This window comes from Mytilus galloprovincialis, chromosome 6 (assembly GCF_965363235.1).
Source record: "Mytilus galloprovincialis chromosome 6, xbMytGall1.hap1.1, whole genome shotgun sequence".
In the NCBI taxonomy this organism is placed as follows: Eukaryota; Metazoa; Mollusca; class Bivalvia; order Mytilida; family Mytilidae; genus Mytilus; species Mytilus galloprovincialis.
In genome coordinates this window covers 84,711,398-84,732,325 of record NC_134843.1, presented here as the reverse complement: position 1 = coordinate 84,732,325, position 20,928 = coordinate 84,711,398, and positions in this window count along the sequence as shown.

The window sequence follows — 20,928 nt, the reverse complement described above, 5'->3', positions numbered from 1 at the left end:
TTAATACTTATTATAGAAAATATGAGATATGTCAGTTTTAAACCAAAGAAGAGCTTATCATTGTTTATAGGTCAACGCTCAAATTGAATTTCATCACGAATTCAATATGTGTACTATAATCCTGTCAAATAATGTTGTCCTTTTAGTGTTATATTTAACATTGACATCAAAGCGCGAAGTTTGGTTACCAAAAAACCAGGCGCAACCCACCATTTTTTTTTAAAATGTCCTGTGCAAATCAAGAAAACGGCAGTTGTTATCTTATTGTTCGTTTCTCTGTGTGTTACATTGTCGAATGGTTTTTTGTTGCACTTAAGTGTTTCTGTTTTCGTTGTTTTCCTCTCTTAGTTGATATGTTTACTTCGGTTTTAGTTTGTAACCCGGTTATGTTTTCTCTCAATCGATTTATGACTTTCAAACAGCGGTATCCTACTGTTGCCTTTATTCTATGAACATCAAATTATCGTATGGATTTGCAATTAAATGTGTAAAAGAGTTTAATAATGAAGTGCAAAATATATCAAATATATAGAGATACAAATGAACTATGTGAATCAAAACACTTATTTTGGGAATAACAAATTAGGTTCATTCGATAATGAATTATGGAAAACAAACTTTCAAATATGTTGAACAGCTACATATATTACATGGACACGGTGTCGTCTAATACGGCAGGTGTCCCCTCATCACCAGACATGACAAATATTACAAACATGACTCATTCAGATCATCGTCCTAATGACAACAGCAATATTACACATATACAGCCATGTTCAGTTCTCCCTTAAAGACATTTTGGTTTTTGATGACACAGTACAACACTGTTGCATTTCGAAATGTGAGACCAAAGGCTGCAAAACTTGTGCAATTTTAATTTCAGATGCTGAATTCACTAGCAATTTGACCAAGAGGTCATATTTTACCAGAAGTTAAGATGATCTGAATTGTAAATGGATAAATGTCGTCTACGGATTAGAGTGCAACCTTTGCAAATTGGTATACGTCGGTGAAACGAAAGGAAGGCTTAACAAACGTATGTGCGGTCATAGATCAGACATTAACCTCAATGCTAACGACATTCTATACCAGCATTTCAATCAGCCCGATCATTCCATCGTTTCCATGACAGTTCGCATTATCGAAAAGATATACCATAGCTCTAACAATCCTGATCCTTCAACAACTCTACGTAGACAAAAAGAGGACTACTGGATTAGACAATTGGGAACTGCGACACCTTATGGTTGCAATGACAAAATTGATGGTAAAGGTATTCTACCTAGTCCTTCGTGTTACTCGGTGAATGTGATGAATATTTTCAACTCGACTCCTCGACGTAGACGCAGTCATGGTCATCGTCATTATACATCACCTTCTCTGCATGATGTATCTATTAATGACTTGCTACCATTTATACAAAAGCCGTTAGGTATTCATCACATTCGCACGAAACTTTATTCATTACCCCTTTCAAAACTTCATTCTCTGTTCAATTTATGTTTAGAATCCACTGTTACAAACCCTCATTCAAACCAATACAAAATTACAGCTATAATTTCGGATATTGCAAGTCACAGACTTTTTAAGCCAGTCCGCATTGGCAAGATGAAAAAGAGAAAAGATCTTTCCTTAATCTTTCCTTTGCCAACAAAGGTATCGATGGCGTCAACTTAGGCAATATCCTTCATCATAAATTAGTTCAATCGAAAATACCTCCTTATTTCAAAGACAAGTCTGTACCAATCATTTCTTATACCTATATCAAACATATTGCAACTAAAATTTTCAATTAAAAACACGTTTTGGAGGATCTCGATATTGACGACTTCAAGTATAAACCTCCTGATTACACTTGTGCTAGTTCCTAATTTACATATAATCCTGCTGGCCACGTTATTACCGGTGACCTCAACATTGTTAATAACACTTCTCTACGAAATGTGTTATCGAAAGGTCCGAAATATCTTGAGCCTAAATCCATCAATTGGAAATACAACTTTAAAATTTTGATGGATTCAGTTGAGGATTATGCCAGGCAATGGGCTAAGCGCGAGAAGAACGAAGACGTAGACACTCTTTCCAAATGAATTAAGGCAGTGAGGTTGTTGATACAAATCAGAATTAAGAAACTGAATGGGTCTATCAATGCCCATGCTACGTCAATCTTTAAAGACCCAAATGTTGCAAAACACCTATCCTACCTCCATGACAAATATGTTGTTGTCCCCGCAGATAAAGCCCCAAACAACATCGTTTTTGTATGTAAAACTCATTACATTAACTGCTTGATAAACGAATTAGGTATTGACAATTCACTTGGAAACTCAACATATACCTTCACGACACTTACCAAAGAGGAAATCCTGGATAATCATAGGTCTGTTCTGTGCTCCTTTTGAATTTCAACCAAAGATGAAGAACTGGATCTGCCATCACTGTATTGGATACCTAAACTACATAAGTGTCCTTACAAACAACGGTATATTGCTGGGTCTTCCAAGTGCTCCACGAAACCTCTTTCTAAATTATTAACACCTATTTTATCAGCAATCAAAGATGGGCTTCAAAGTTATTGTGAAACTGCCTATTCTAGAGGGGGCGTGAATCAGATGTGGATACTTAAAAATTCCAGAGATCTTTTAAAGTACATACAATCTAACTCTCTTTCATCTTGTAACAGTATTAAAACCTTTGACTTTTCTACTCTGTACACTAGTATTCCACATTCCAAACTAAAAGACAAATTGAAAGAGTTGGTATTGCTTTGCTTCGTAAAAAAGAATGGCCAACGTAGATACAAGTATCTTGTCTTAAGGAGGGATAAATCCTACTGTGTAAAGGATCACTCTGATTCAAACCAAAAATTCTCTGAAACTGATATTATCAAGATGCTTGATTTCTTGATTGACAACATATTTGTTACGTTCGGAGGACGTGTTTTTCAATAGACTGTCGGCATTCCAATGGGAACAAACTGTGTTCCTCTAATTGCCGACTTGTTTCTTTATTATTATGAGGCTAACTTCATGCAGAAACTTCTTAGGAAAAAAGATAAGAAGTTAGCAATATCCTTTAACTCTACTTTTCGCTATATAGATGATGTTCTTTCACCAAATAATTCAAAATTTGGTGACTATGTGGAACGCATCTATCCAATCGAGCTAGAGATAAAGGATACTACAGATACAGTTAAGTCGGCCTCATATCTTGACTTACATCTAGAAATTGACAACGAGGGTCGGTTGAAAACAATTTACAACAAAAGAGATGATTTCATCTTTCCAATTGTGAATTTTCCATTTCTAAGTAGCAAAATTCCAGCAGCACCTGCATACGGGGTATATATCTTCCAATTGATACGATATTCCCGTGCTTGCATTTGCTATCATGATTTTCTTGATAGAGGGTTGCTGCTCACAAGGAAGCTATTAAACCAAGAGTTCCAAATGGTGAAGTTGAAATCATCCCTTCGTAAATTTTACGGACGCCATCACGAGTTGGTTGACCGTTATGGAATAACCGTTTCACAAATGATATCGGATATGTTTCTTACGTCGTAACTACAATCCCCTTCCCTTTCCTGAATGTGACCTACCGAATTAGACTACTTACCGGATTTGTTATCACATAAGCAACACGATGGGTGCCGCATGTGGAGCAAGATCTGCTTACCCTTCCGGAGCATCCGAGATCACCCGTAGTTTTTTGGTGGGGTTCGTGTTGTTTATTCTTTAGTTTCCTATGTTGTGTCGTGTGTGCTGTTGTTTGTTTGTCTTTTTCATTTTTAGCCATGACGTTGTCAGTTTGTTTTAGATTTATGAGTTTGACTGTCCCTTTGGTATCTTTCGTCCCTCCTGTTAATTATAACACTATCTTATGCTTGAGATAAACAAAAATACGAAAATAACATTAATATAAATAGTTTAATAAAATTATCTTTGATAAACCGATAAAAAAAATAAAAAAAATGGAGTTAAGTAGCAAAAGTAAGTAGTTATTTTTTGTAGATAAAGCCGGCAATTATCATTATCGAACCTTTCTTACAGGATTATCTATTGTTTAGTTTAAGGAAATAGATATCGAAATAGGATGTTATGTGTGTAGAACCATTAATGATACAACATATAGAGAAATTAATGTCAGTAAAGTACCATGATGTACCGATGGATGTTACGATATGTTCAATTCTTTGGGCTTGATATCCATGGTTATTCTTGCATTTAGAATATAGAACACTTTGTTTTTTTTCTAGATAGCAAACAACGACTGCACGGTCACAAAACACAAATGTCGTTGATTTAGTTCAGTGTTTTTAGCTTGGTGAGTTTACCTTTGGGATGACTTAAAACAAAACACACATTTGCTGAGCATATATATATATATATATATATATATATATAAAGGCAATAGTAGTATACCGCTTTTCGAAATTCATAAATATATATATGTATAATCAAGATAGCCGGATTGGATACAGCCATGTGTTGTCCATACTCTAACAACTGGAAATACTTAGTTCTAAATAAAAAATAATTAATAAATTAATAAAATAAAAAATAATTAAAAATGTAGTTCTAATTTCTAATTGATCATTTGTGTGAGCTGTTAGAAACTTTCGGTTTGGAAACGAAGTAATTGTTAACATACATTTATGGTTGTCTTCCTATGTTTTTTTTTTCGTCGTGTAACTTAATCATACTTTTGTCAGATTATTTTTAATCTAATATAAATGTTCTGTTTTAGTTCACAGAAGACAGCTTTCTACTCAGCTTGATTGCATCACAGTGATTCGTTTATCAATGGATTGACGTTATTCGTTTATGTCCCTAATTTCGTCAAATTTCGTTTAATTTAAAATACAATTTATTTGGAACTTTTATTTTTCAGTTTGACTGTTAGACGGATGGTTTTAACAATACTCCCAAAGGCGTTACTAAAAATACAAAATTGTAAATCTAACCATGATAAGGCATCTTTCAAATCATGGAGCATTTGTTAAGTATAATATAAAAGCCGTATTATAATAACGCAAAGAATAAGTTGATAAAATAATGAGAAAATGTGTGTAAATTGTAACTAACAGTTAACTCCTTGTAATTGTCAGTATTTTTGTGATTTTACTTTTTTTATTGCATGTATTGACTCACTGCCCATGCAATTGATTATATGTTGTCAGGGTGTTAAACATTTTGAAAATTGAAATTTGGAAGTAATTTCAGTGGGAGGCATATATTTATCCTGAAATACAAATGTAAGCCCAACTGGAGAAAAATGTATACATTAACGTTATCGCCAAACTCAACATTATTTTTTGTTTGTATTGACGTACACTAATTATTAGCACACTACACAAGTATGACAAAACGTTAGTATGTGCTGGTTTCTCCGCTCGACTACAAACAAAACGTTATTAGATACTACGATTGAGGATATGTGCTGCTTAGGTTCAAAATAAATAGGTCACTATAACTCTAGTATATACAGCGTATTGATAGGGGATTCATGGAGGAATTTAAAAAGCAAAAAAATATAAAGGTCAATGTGCTTGTTTTTGAGATATTAGCCATTGGAAATTTGGCGGGAAAATGTTCTCTCTTGATTTTTCGTAGCTTTATTATTGACCAGTTATATTTCTCAAAAAACATTAAAATATAAATAAAATTTTATAAAAGGCTTATAATTAAACATGTAAAAGATTTATAAAAAGAAAAATGGGGGTCCATGGGTAAATTTGTTTTAGGCATTCAAATAAAACCAGAGGATTTCGAAATTCTGACAAAAAATCCAAAACATGACAAACACACATTCTTAAGTGTTTATGTCATATAGTCTCCGGTTTATATATGTATGTTTTAAAGTGGTACTTGTATCCGATTATGACTTTATCCTTTTGTATTAACACAGTGTTCGTAATAAATGATCTTATGTTAACCATCAGATCTTTATATTCATGTATACTATTTCCTCATAACTTTCACGTTAACTATCAAGCTAAGTATCACTGTATAGATTTCGAACAAATGAAATAAATTTTAAAAACATTTTTTCTTCTTCACGGAACTTACAATTGAAAGAAGATTTCGCTTTCAATCTTGATTTTTAACAACTTGAAGGTTTCATTTCAAGGACATACAAAAGCTTTTATATCCTGGGAAAAGATGGTGTGTCTTAAATCTTTTAATGCTTTAAAATTCTGTTGGAATCACTAGAGACTATACAAGACAAAATCTTATTTGAAATGAAATGACAAGAATTATGTTTAAATATATGCATGCCATGTACGGCACGATAACTGTAAAGTTAAGATCTGATCTCCCATGGGAGTGTTTAGTTCCAAGTCACAGAAATTCCGTTTTATATCAATATTATTGTTACGTCTATACAATGTGCTATATGATTAAAATTTGAAAATTTGAAAATACAAATGTATTATTACGCTAAGCAACTTTGGTTATGATTGCAGCTAGTTTCACTTATAACAACTCTACTTACGATCAAACAGTAGATATTCATTAAAAGGTGTTGGAAACATTAAAGGCACTGATTGCATGAATTTGCTAACGATGATAATGTAGCGAATGCATTATCACATATAGGTGTTCATATCTATTGGTTCCTTTTGATATACTCTAACTTGAAGAATGGTCCTAAATGATCATAAAGTGATGATCAAAAGAAAGAGAAAACCGGTATTTATCTAAATCTAACCTTTCCTGACACAATGTCCAAACAATGTAATAATTATGTGGTTTCCGATGCTTTTGGTAGATAATTGTTAAAACATTATGTTTTCCAAGTCTCGAACTTGCGATCATGTAACTATCGAGAATTAATAAATCCGATAGTCTACTATCATCAATGTATGAATCTATATTTATATAAAGATATTTGATTAGATTTGCTTATTATTTTCTTGGTTTTTTTTTTTGTTTTTGTTTCTTTTCGACATTTAATAAACAAACATTATATTGATTTAAGACTTTCATGAATATCTATTAGTACGCATTCCTGTACTTTGATAATCAAAGCTAGCTATTTTATAAATATATTGACACATAACGTATTAATGTCTTTTCTTTATAGATTAATATAATTATCCTTTATCATCCAATCATCTACAATCCGAGAGCGTACAATGTCATTTGTATTGAGTTAGTAATGCATATACTAAATTGGATAAAGAATGATTCGCACTGGTAGTACAGTTGTCTTAATTTTGTTTTGTAGTAAAGTACCAGTAGCTGCACTCATTTCATATGATAATTTACATATTTACGTGACAAAGTTTCGTAATGAATCAATTCTTCAATACCCTTAGGAAACATTTGTTCGCAGCAGTTCTAGAAAGTGCGCTTGATCATATTGAAGCATGCACAAAAGAAAACGTGTGTTACACAGAATAATTCATTTTCAGAACGGCACGATTACAAAAATTTAGAACACTTGGCGATCATTTACATTATATGTTATGTAATTGTTTATTTGTAAAGTTTCCCAATTCATCAACATGGTTAAATTTCAAACTATTAAGTTTAATTACTGAAAGCTTTTTTAAAACCCATAGCAACTAATAAAAAAAACCCAAGTTCAAATAAAAAAAAAATTGAAAATGTCATGAAACAATGATCACGGGTTATGCGCTCTTCGGATTCAGAGTTGCAGATTTGGTGCAATCACTGTGATATATAAAATTATTAGATAAACTTCTAGTCATATAGTGACAAAAAATTTGAAAAATAACAACTTTGATGATTTAATCAACTTGATATTGACAGGAATTGTTCCTTTTCTACATTTTTTTTTGTGTTGTTTGTATACCTTTGTTGATCACATGACTGTTCTTGAATAGTTGTTTAAAATTCTTAAAATATTAGAAAATTTTTTTTATAAGACATCAAAGACCTTAAACAATGGACATTATTCCAAATAATATAACGGTACCAACCAAGTTGATCAAATAAACGCAATGAAAGAATTATTTGATTTTCTATGGCATTTATATCATCAACATGAAAGTGATCAAAGGATTACAGAAATGATTTGTTTTCTTGTAGATCATTGTATATCTTATCACAAACGTTATGTCAAGAAAAATTTTTTGCACTTTTTTTTATCTTATTGGATAGAAGTTGTAAATCAGTTTTACAACAACAGTCGAATCAATGTCTGTCCGTAGATCAGAACAGTTTAAATTATGACGTTGCTGCGAATTAATAATGATGTTAATCCTTACTAATTTGTTAAATTCAACAGTGAAATTTCGAACATTGTACATAAAGTAAAACACGTATGAATATATTTGAAGAAAATATGCCAAACTCAAAATGGAAAGTCTGTTCGCAAATAGAAAAATCAAAAGTTCGTTTTAGGTGTTTGAGCTTTTGATTTTGTTATTTGATGAGAGACCTTCCGGTTTGAATATTCTACGAACTCGGTATTTGTGTTATTTTCAAATAATTTAATTTTGGATGTAACGCGTCTTCTGAATGGCTGACGTTATTTTGTTATGAGTCCATAGACATAATTTAGTCATGTGACCGTGAAGTCATCAACGTTTTTTCATGGTTTTCTACGGTTTAAAATGAAAAGTAGAATTATGTTATAAGAAATGACTGTAATATTTTTTCTGTCTATTCGAAATAACATAAAAATAAAAAATATGGTGCACACTGTTAAACAACGCGTGTTATTCAGTGTGCACCAAATTTTTTATGTTATTCCTGCAAAAAATCCAATGATATTGAAAGTAATTGAAATATAGTTGATAGCTACTTGGCAAAATAGTTTATTTCTATCAAATACATGACATTTAACATTTGCTCGAACAAATTCCATTAAATGGCAAGGACGGTTTTTTTTATAAATTCAATTTCAATAACGATTGGGCCTCAATCGCTGTTGTCTAATCATTTCTTTAAAGGGTTATCATATCACTGTTTCTAATAAACCTGATAATCATTTCTTAAAAGGGAGCATACAAATTTATTATGAAAATCATACTAACAAGTTTAATATTTGTAAAGGCAATTACGGGCGATTACGGGATATTATCTGTAGCGAACAGAAGTGAGTCTATGACTATGATAAGTTAAGGAAGGCCTGATCCACTTTTAAATCTTGATAGCAGCATATTGCTTATGTTCAACTGGTATATGTATCTCGTTAAGTGTTTGAGAGTAAAACACCCTTTTAAAACAAATGTAGCAATTTCTCATTTTTGAAGCTGTGTGTGCTTCGAGTCGTGCCTTTAAAACATTGTATAACATATGTTGATAGTGGTGGTGAAAAAAAATAACTTAACCCCATGCGTAATCATAGTTGATAATATCTAAATTTCTGTGTGTTGACAACTTTAAAGTCTATTGAAGGTTCCTTTGAGTGAAGTGTTGTATCATTGGGCGCATCACTTATTTTTTTAATCAGAGTAAATCATAAGCATTCGAAGAGCAATACGACGCGGGTCGCATGTTAATCAGGATCTGCTAACCCCTTTCAAAGCACCTGAGATCACCCTTTGTTTTGTTTAAAAGGGGTTAATGTTGCTCTTGCTGTAGTTTTAAGTGTTAATATTTGTGCTTTTTGTAATACCCACTGAACATAGTTCTGCATGGTTTAATAATTTTGACCTGTCTGTATGTCCTGTCAGTACTTGTCAAACTCTTCTGTGTTGATAACAAGGACATACTATATACAAGCTTATATCGATTTTATTCTAGAAAAAACACTATAAAATCGGAACTGTCCTCTAAAAAAACTACTGCAACAGTTTTTCTTCGCAACTTCAACCATTCTTCAAAACAGAGAATCCGAGATCCCCTCTGGGTTTTTGATAGGGTTCGTGTTGCTCAGTCTCTAATTTTATTTGAAGTGTTGTGTGTACTGCTCATATTCTGCCGTTTTCTTTTTTACAAAGGCATTGTTAGTTTGTTTTTGAGTATAACCTTATCTTTCGTAGCTCTTACTAGTTTAAGTGTGATCAAACTTAAAATAAAACAACTCTTTCTTCTTCATCATGTTCATTTGAATTTGTCTCTATATACACCATTATTTCATCATCATAAGCGTTTATATTACGACGTAACAGTACCCTTACACCAAGTCAAAGCAAGCTGAATGGCATCCTGCAAGTATTTTAGTGTATATTTGGAATATCGTTCGATTCATTTCTGTATATAAATTACCTGTTAGAACAAACCCATTTTGATCAAAGTACAACACAGTATGTCTACTCACAAAAGCTTCAGCTTGATTTCGATGATGCAATTTGAAGAGACACGAAAGGATTTATTTAGCTGAAGTAATAAGTGGTGTTGGTAGAATAAAATGAAGATGTTCATTAATCAACAAAATGACACATCAACAGTTTATTTGATTTTCATTATCTTTTCATAAATTGAAAATCAATAATGTCATATTCGTAAAACGTATAGCATTGTATAAGAATATTACTGGTTAATCAACTCCCATTGTATACATTATAAAAGTGATTTTTCATGTCTATCCAAGTACTATATTGTGTTACTTTTTGTTACTACACATAATGTGCGTTATATTAAAGGACTTTTATTGTAAAGTTATGTCAATGTGTAATTTGATTTAGAATTTGACTTGTCATAGTCTCAAAGGGGTATAAAATTTTATTTCATTAAATAAAGTTTAATCTTAATTTCTGCTGTGTTGCTTGTATGTGTTTAAATTTTCCTTTCGTCTTCATTTTTAACTTTTGTTTTGTCTTTCTTTGTTTATCCTTTCCTGTTTTGTCCAAACACTCATCATGGATGCCAGGAATAAAAAAAAAATGTGTATGCCAGACCTCATCTTCAAAAGACTCACCAATTATACTCGAATAGAATAATTAAAAATTTGAAGTTAAAGAGCATTAAGGATAAATAATTTTTATTTTCAAAATAAGATTTTCAGTTACAACTTTAAATTTACTTATCTATTCCTCGGGTGGAAAATCCGAAGTATTTAAAAAATTAATAATTTTATTAACAGTTGATTATAATTTTGACCATATCAAACCCGATGGTCGGATGCATAAATATCGAGTCAAGTCGAAAGTCATACGCACACAGGAAAAATAATAGCGTGCAGACAAATAACGGAGACACAATCGTATAATAAGAAAATACAAATATTCAGTACCAATAATCTATACCTCAAGAATGTCTTATATTATTTTAGACACTTAATATTCATCTATTAGGTATGGGTACTTTTCAATGAACTTTTTGAGAGAAAAAATAGACATTCTTTAACAAAATCATGGTTCATTAATGTTTTTTGAATAATCTCTTAATTTGTCAACTTGAAATTTGAGATATGTTTATTTTAAATCAGATCAGTACCGAAGCAGTTACTACTGAGCTGATAATACCAGCGGCTATTTAATGTTCACAACAGCATCGGTGTAAATTCAAGTCCCCAAAAATTAACGTTGCTGTTAAAAATAAAATGGCAAAAAAACTTACGGAAGAAATGTTTTAAAACAAAATGTGAAAATGGCCTAGGAATAAGTCTGATTCACACGGAATCTCCTTTTCTTTGGCAATCCATACTCCACCAGAGAGAGAGACAGTTGGACAATTCACCCTCAACTCTGTAAATTATCAGGAAAACTACATGTTACATTAATCATTCCTTTTAATGACAGTTCTGTGTTTACCAAAAAGAGGTCAATGTGGATAAATATGACTTTGTACCAATTTATCAAATGACTGTACATTGTCTAGACCGATAATGACGAACAATTAATAAAAATGAAGCGTAGTATTGAATATGAGGGCTAACACAAATTTGAATGGGTAAATCTAGCTAATAAGCATGCAGACAGCAGTGCAGTACGACATCATTATTGATAAATAATATAAATCATCTGTGCTAAACTTAGCATGATTATTATCTGATTTTTGTGACACTAAATGGATAATTGACATGCATGGTTGCAGACATAAGATGAGCTCCTTACAGTCTGGTAATACATTTTACTAGTAAGTGACTGAAATAACGAACAGTACATCAATATATAATAGCATTTCGTACAGAAAAATAAACAACTAAAATGAGAACAACATGTCAACAAAACTTGACAACTTAATAGATGTTGAACACTGATATTGGCCGTAGCAGAGTTATAGGATCCTCCACACCCAAAATTGAAAATGAAGACCTAATTATATTCAATGACATAGAAGAATTGCAATGAATACCTCAATTACTTAATATAATGATTCATTTATGACGAAACACGATGAGATGAGGTTTAAATACTTTATTATTAGTTATTCACGACGAAAGAAAAGATTTTATTGTAGTGAACAGATATTGAAAGGAAGAAAGGCAGTAGTCCCAAAAGAGAAATAAAAAACTCGTAAGTCGAGATCAAAGGCCACGTCACTGAAAACAGCGAATGAGGACGTAACGACAAATTCACTAACCTTAACAACGCGGTCAATACAAATTGTTGTGAATATCATCTAGTAAAATATATCGAATTGAATTCCAGCAGTGAGAGGTTATTTATAGCAAATATTAAGCATATATCAATGTTTGAAAATTTATTCCAATTAGTCGAGCAACACGTTTCCAACAGCACCTGCATATGCTTTGTACAATGTATAATATATACATGTAGAACTCGAAGATGCAATGGGGGCACTTATGTGCGATATTTTGCGGTCCTTTCGCCATCATTAGTCGTTACATTGTGTTAAATTTCCACCTCCATAAAGCATTTGTTACTCTTGTTATCATGGTTATATATCCCAGATGCCTACTAAAGTATTACAGTAATACCAGTTGTCTTAAGTTGCTGGCTTTACGAGAGTTTTATAATGTACAGTTTTAAATACAAAGACAAGTAATGCTTCCATAAGATTAACCTGTTGAAACAGCTGGAGTTGTTTGTTAGGAGTTCATGCGATTCCGTTTGTTTTACTACTGTCTTTTTCCGCTTTTAAACAGGACTTAACAAATCTGAAATTATCTAAGATGTAAGTATACCCAATTTTAAATATATCATTTGCGGAATCAGCGCTCTTATCACACCATAGATTTAGCACTATGAATATGGATAACATTTGTTTAACCTGATTTTCCCCCTATAAAGATGCATTAATGCTGATCAATAGTCATAAATTGATTTAAATGAAATAAATCCTGCTCAAAAACCACAACTGAGGGAAACACATTAACTATAATAGGGAAAAATTATCATGAAACAACAGAACCCTGAACTGCTAGAAAAAAAAAAAAAAAACGCCAACATACATGTAAACGGAATATTACATAACACCTGCCATATTACTGTTTTGGTACAGGATTGTTGTAGAAAAATGGTTGGTTGAATCTGGTTTAATGGCTAGCCAAACTTTCCGCCTATATGGCAATGTTGAAAATGCCGCTAAAATAACATCTTTACGTGACAGGAACAGCACAAATACATGCAGTAACAATCAGGACAGAGAAATACCTAAATAAATAATTTAATATTTTATTTCAACTGTAAACAACAGAATAGCAACGAACACCTTAATTTGATGCACGACAGTACTTAAATACAGCAAAATAAGACTATGAACTGTGCGTCACACGAATGTGACGTCACATGTTAATTTCAAAACATTAAATATAACATTGGGATTATGTTGGTAATGATGTTATTTGATGTGTTTTCTGACAATTACAAGAATATTGATAAAGAACAAATATAGTTATGATGTTATGAATTGTATTTCTAACCGATGTCGGGTTTTCTTCTAAATCAAACAGTTTTAATAAATCCTGTGCATATGGTTGCTTTAACAAAAAATCTTATTGATGAATAAAGGCAACAGTAGTATACCGCTGTTCAAAACTCATAAATCTATGGACAAAAAAACAAAATCGGGGTAACAAACTAAAACTGAGGGAAACGCATTAAATATTAGAGGGGAACAACGACACAACATTAAAATGTAACACACACAGCAACGGACTAAGCATTAGACAAAATCCGATGAGAATAACCAATATCACATCAAAACCAAATACATGAATTTGGGATAGAAAAGTACCGTGACACGTCTTATAGTACACTCAAATATAGGAGAAAACAAAGGACACAACGGAAACACAACATAAAAATGTTACACACACAGGAACGAACTATGATATAACAATGGCCATTTTCCTGACTTGGTTCAGGACATTTTTAAAGAAAAAAAATGGTGGGTTGAACCTGGTTTTGTGGCATGCCAAACCTCGCACTTTGATGGCATTGTTAAATATAATATCAAAATGACAACATAATAATACAGGACCACAATACAAACAAATAGGAGAACGTATTAGAAACACACGAACAACAGATAACAAAAGGCATCAGGTTTAAAATTCATTACGTCAAAAACGCGCCTCGTCCAAACAAGAATTACCAGTGACGCCCAGATATAAAAGCTCGAAAGTCAAAAAAAGGGGGTGGGGTACAAAGTTGTACAGCTCTGAGGATCAAAAGTTGAAAAAGGTTGTGCAAAATACGGCTAGGGTTTTCTGCTTGTGATAAGAACATCCTTATTATATAGAACAATTTATGCTATTGCAAACAGTAAATTTAATCAAATGAATATAAAAGATTTACATAATAAAACTGACGTCTAAACTAACTACAGAAAACAAAACCCGAATACATAATACATTGAAGACCAACACGAAGGCCTGAACGCAAAAAGTTATAACCATGACGTCACATACGAACGAAATGGTGAAAAGGCACAATATTACGTCATGCAGACATTTGAATTTCTGAAACAGCACAAATATGACGTCATATTTGAAAAATTATGTCTAAAAATAAGATAGAAATAGGATTGATATAAGATTATAATAGAACTAAATACTGATATTACATTTAAACATTGAAATAGGTGATTAATTCTCTTCACTTTTACATACATGAGAGAAAATGATACAATTACAACAACAAACATCTATAGAAAAAAAAAATAAACTATGTGCCTTTGATTCAGATGGTGGACAATTTATAACTATGGAGTATACGCAAGCATATATATACACAATGATGTGTGTTTTTACCATTCATACAGTAATGCCAATATTTATCATAAATATGTCAGTGTTTATTGGCAATTTATTTGAGTAATAGGACAAAAATGACCTGTTGATGTTTCGATTGAGTGATTGATGAGAATCTAAATCTATATTGAGTCAGTTATTACTTACGCTATTAATGAATCTTTTCTTTTGGAAATAAAAAATACATGAGCACTAGATTGCCATTATGAGAGTTATCTCTCTCTATACAAAAACGTCATCCAAGTTCATTGTAGGTTTATAAAAAAATGATAATAAAAATATATTATAGATTACACCTTGTTGCGAATAACAAACGATAAAAGGATATAACAGTCCACAAACCACGAGCTTCATCAACAAGAAACCAGTAATTAAAACATGTGATGAATACAGCGGATCTCGATCGGTACAAAGTCAAAATGGGTCTTGGTAAACTGGTGATACCCGTCTTGTTGTGCGGAACACAACATAACATTCTATGAATAAATGCAAGGGCGGTGAGATGGTAGCAACGACATGTGAACATACTATCTTATAAACTTAGACATTTCTTAATCTCTGACGTAGTGATACAATCAAATACATATCTGACATCCTTCATCGATATGGTGTACAATGAATTTTATCAATTTATTCTGATATTTTTAAAAGCAATTTTGAAAGTTATACAAATTAAAAAAAAAACGAACCAAGCTTGTATTATCTATAATTTCATGTTCTTTTTGATATTGCCTCTACTGTATATTCTGTATCAAACTGATGCATTTACTGTGGTAAACATTCAAAGATATTTGCTGACTGACTGTTGTCTGCTAACTACGTACAACATTACTGGAAAGATCTCGTTGTATTGCAATTTTCAAATTTCATTACGATATTCATCTTGCTTCATGTTTTTCAATGGTAAAATAGTATTGCATTATTATTGAAATATGAAGTATATAAAATGCAGATGAAAAAGTGAAGATAGTGTGTAAACGTCAACGAAACAAAGAAATGACACAAACATAATTAATCTAGCATGTCTAGTTTTATGGTCTCATCAAGAGATGTAGAAAATTAACTAGTGTGGATCTAGCCGGCGTTAATATTCATGAGGCTAGCCGTCAATAATATTCATGAGATCAAAACCGCGTTCGATGAAATGTTTTGGGTAGTTATTAGATTGTGACAATAAAATAACTTTTGCTGTTAATATCCATTATGGTTATGCTATTTATAGCAATATAAAGTAATTAGGAAATAGTAAGCCAATAGGTGTCTTCTGCAAGGTCCGCGTCATTTAAAATGAAAGTAAATGAAAAGTTTAATTGCATTACCTCACACAACACAAAACAATTATGAACATTAAAATGTTGTTATTATTGAATCAATGTAAACTATAGTAATTAAAACAAGATGATTAAATATAGGGTAATTAGATGGAATTAATTGTCATATGGGCATTCCATAATCTGTTCGTTGTCTACAAATATAGTCCAATTCTAAAACTAAAATATACAATACATACGATAGTATCACACAATTAAAAAGATCAGAAAAACAAGAAACATAGTTTATTGTAGGAATATAATAAACAGAAAAATAGAAACTGTCAATTACTATTTCAATGACATAATTCTTCAAAATTACGGAGATCAACATTACAAGTCCATTTAATTGCCTCTAAAATGGCCCATAGCACTTATGCCCTAGACCCGTACGAGTTAGTCAGAAAAGGATAAGGGGGGTGGGGGGTACCCTGGTATATCACAAATTCGAAAATGAACTATTGCCGGCTGGCCAAACGAAGAGATTCTCCACGTGGGCAATGATACCAGAGGAAGAGATACTTATTGCCTTTAAAATGGCCCATAGCACTTATACCCTAGACCCGTACGAGTTTGTCAGTAGAGGGTTCAAAGGGGGGATATGGTATCCCGGATACAACGAATTCGAACTGAACTATTGCCGGCTGGCCAAACTAAGAGATTCTCCACATCGACCATTATACCAGAGGTAGAGGTTGGTATTGTCTCTAAAATGGCCCATAGCACTTATGCCCTAGACCCGTACGAGTTAGTCAGAAAAGGATAAGGGGGGGGGGTACCCTGGTATATCACAAATTCGAAAATGAACTATTGCCGGCTGGCCAAACGAAGATATTCTCCACGTGGGCAATGATACCAGAGGAAGAGATACTTATTGCCTTTAAAATGGCCCATAGCACTTATACCCTAGACCCGTACGAGTTTGTCAGTAGAGGGTTCAAAGGGGGGATATGGTATCCCGGATACAACGAATTCGAACTGAACTATTGCCGGCTGGCCAAACTAAGAGATTCTCCACATCGACCATTATACCAGAGGTAGAGGTTGGTATTGCCTCTAAAATGGCCCATAGCACTTATGCCCTAGACCCGTACGAGTTAGTCAGAAAAGGATAAGGGGGGGGAGTACCCTGGTATATCACAAATTCGAAAATGAACTATTGCCGGCTGGCCAAACGAAGAGATTCTCCACGTGGGCAATGATACCAGAGGAAGAGATACTTATTGCCTTTAAAATGGCCCATAGCACTTATACCCTAGACCCGTACGAGTTTGTCAGTAGAGGGTTCAAAGGGGGGATATGGTATCCCGGATACAACAAATTCGAACTGAACTATTGCCGGCTGGCCAAACTAAGAGATTCTCCACATCGACCATTATACCCGAGGTAGAGGTTGGTATTGCCTCTAAAATGGCCCATAGCACTTATGCCCTAGACCCGTACGAGTTAGTCAGAAAAGGATAAGGATTGGGAGGTACCCTGATATATCACAAATTCGAAAATGAACTATTGCCGGCTGGCCAAACGAAGAGATTCTCCACGTGGGCAATGATACCAGAGGAAGAGATACTTATTGCCTTTAAAATGGCCCATAGCACTTATACCCTAGACCCGTACGAGTTTGTCAGTAGAGGGGTCAAAGGGGGGATATGGTATCCCGGATACAACGAATTCGAACTGAACTATTGCCGGCTGGCCAAACTAAGAGATTCTCCACATCGACCATTATACCAGAGGTAGAGGTTGGTATTGCCTCTAAAATGGCCCATAGCACTTATGCCCTAGACCCGTACGAGTTAGTCAGAAAAGGATAAGGGGGGGTACCCTGGTATATCACAAATTCGAAAATGAACTATTGCCGGCTGGCCAAACGAAAAGATTCTCCACGTGGGCAATGATACCAGAGGAAGAGGTACTTATTGCCTTTAAAATGGCTCATAGCACTTATACCCTAGACCCGTACGAGTTTGTCAGTAGAGGGTTCAAAGGGGGGATATGGTATCCCGGATACAACGAATTCGAACTGAACTATTGCCGGCTGGCCAAACTAAGAGATTCTCCACATCGACCATTATACCAGAGATAGAGGTTGGTATTGCCTCTAAAATGGCCTATAGCACTTATGCCCTAGACCCGTACGAGTTAGTCAGAAAAGGATAAGGGGGGGTACCCTGGTATATCACAAATTCGAAAATGAACTATTGCCGGCTGGCCAAACGAAGAGATTCTCCACGTGGGCAATGATACCAGAGGAAGAGATACTTATTGCCTTTAAAATGGCCCATAGCACTTATACCCTAGACCCGTACGAGTTTGTCAGTAGAGGGTTCAAAGGGGGGATATGGTATCCCGGATACAACGAATTCGAACTGAACTATTGCCGGCTGGCCAAACTAAGAGATTCTCCACATCGACCATTATACCAGAGGTAGAGGTTGGTATTGCCTCTAAAATGGCCCATAGCACTTATGCCCTAGACCCGTACGAGTTAGTCAGAAAAGGATAAGGGGGGGGGTACCCTGGTATATCACAAATTCGAAAATGAACTATTGCCGGCTGGCCAAACGAAGAGATTCTCCACGTGGGGAATGATACCAGAGGAAGAGATACTTATTGCCTTTAAAATGGCCCATAGCACTTATACCCTAGACCCGTACGAGTTTGTCAGTAGAGGGTTCAAAGGGGGGATATGGTATTCCTGATACAACGAATTCGAACTGAAGTATTGCCGGCTGGCCAAACTAAGAGATTCTCCACATCGACCATTATACCAGAGGTAGAGGTTGGTATTGCCTCTAAAATGACCCATAGCACTTATGCCCTAGACCCGTACGAGTTAGTCAGAAAAGTATAAGAGGGGTACCCTGGTATATCACAAATTCGAAAATGCACTATTGCCGGCTGGCCAAACGAAGAGATTCTCCACGTGGGCAATGATACCAGAGGGAGAGGTACTTATTGCCTTTAAAATGGCCCATAGCACTTATACCCTAGACCCGTACGATTTTGTCAGTAAAGGGTTCAAAGGGGGGATATGGTATCCCGGATACAACGAATTCGAACTGAATTATTGCCGGCTGGCCAAACTAAGAGATTCTTTACATCGACCATTATACCAGAGGTAGAGGTTGGTATTGCCTCTAAAATGGCCCATAGAACTTATGCCCTAGACCCGTACGAGTTAGTCAGAAAAGTATAAGAGGGGTACCCTGGTATATCACAAATTCGAAAATGCACTATTGCCGGCTGGCCAAACGAAGAGATTCTCCACGTGGGCAATGATACCAGAGGAAGAGGTACTTATTGCCTTTAAAATGGCCCATAGCATTTATACCCTAGACCCGTACGATTTTGTCAGTAAAGGGTTGATAGGGGGGATATGGTGTCACGGTATACAACGAATTCGATCTGAATAATTGCCGGCTGGCCAAACTATGAGATTCTCCACTTGGGCCATTATACCAGTGGTAGAGGTAGGCATTTCCTCTAAAATGGCCCATAACAATCATGCCCTAGACCTGTGCAAATTTGTCAGCAGACGGTTTAAAGGGGGATATAGTACCCCGGTGTACAACGAAGTCAAAATGAAAGATTGCCAGCTGACCGACTAAGATAATCTAAACGTGGACCATATTACCAGAGGTAGAGGTAGCCATTGCCTTTAAGATGGGCCATATCACTAACCCTGATTGCGTTGTCAAACATATCAGATGTATGGAATAATGTTGCCTCGAAAATTATCCATGGTTCTTATGTCCTAGACCCGTACCTGTTGAACAGCAAAGGGAAGTACTCTTGTATATCACAAAGACCAAACTAAGAGTTTCTCCTTGTGGGCTAACAAAAAGATTAGCGTAGGTGTTTTCTCTAAAATGGCCCATGGAAAAGGGTAAGGGAAGTACTCTTGTATATCAAAATATTCAAACATACTTTTACTTGCTGGTCATTTTAAAGGTAATTAGTACGTTAACCTCTGTATCATGGTCCACGAGGAGAATCTTTTAGTTTGACAAGTCGTCAATAGTTCAATTCGACTTTGATATATATAAAGGTGCCCATCTTTCTCTTTGCTGACTAGGTCGTACGGTCTAGGGTATAGTAGTATGGGTCATTTTAGAGGCAATTCCTATTTCTTCCTCTGATATAATGACCCACGTAGAGAATTTCTTAATTTGGCCATCCGGCAATAGTTTTTTTCGACTTCGTGATGAATCGGAGTACCACAACCCTTGTTATTCCCTCCTGACAAACTCGTACGGGTCTAGGACATAAGTACTATGGGCCATTATACAACTACTACATATACCTCTTGTGTCATGACCCATGTGGAAAATGTCTTGGTTTGGCCAGCTGGCAATAGTTCATTTCGACTTTGTGATATATAAAGGTACCAACCTTATCCTTTCCTGGCTAAGTCGTACGAGTCTAGGGCATTAAAGATTTTTGTCATTTTTGAGGCAATGGATACCTCTCCCTCTGATATAATGACTCGTGTGAATAATTCTTTCTATTCAAGCTCTAATGTCAACATGTCACACAT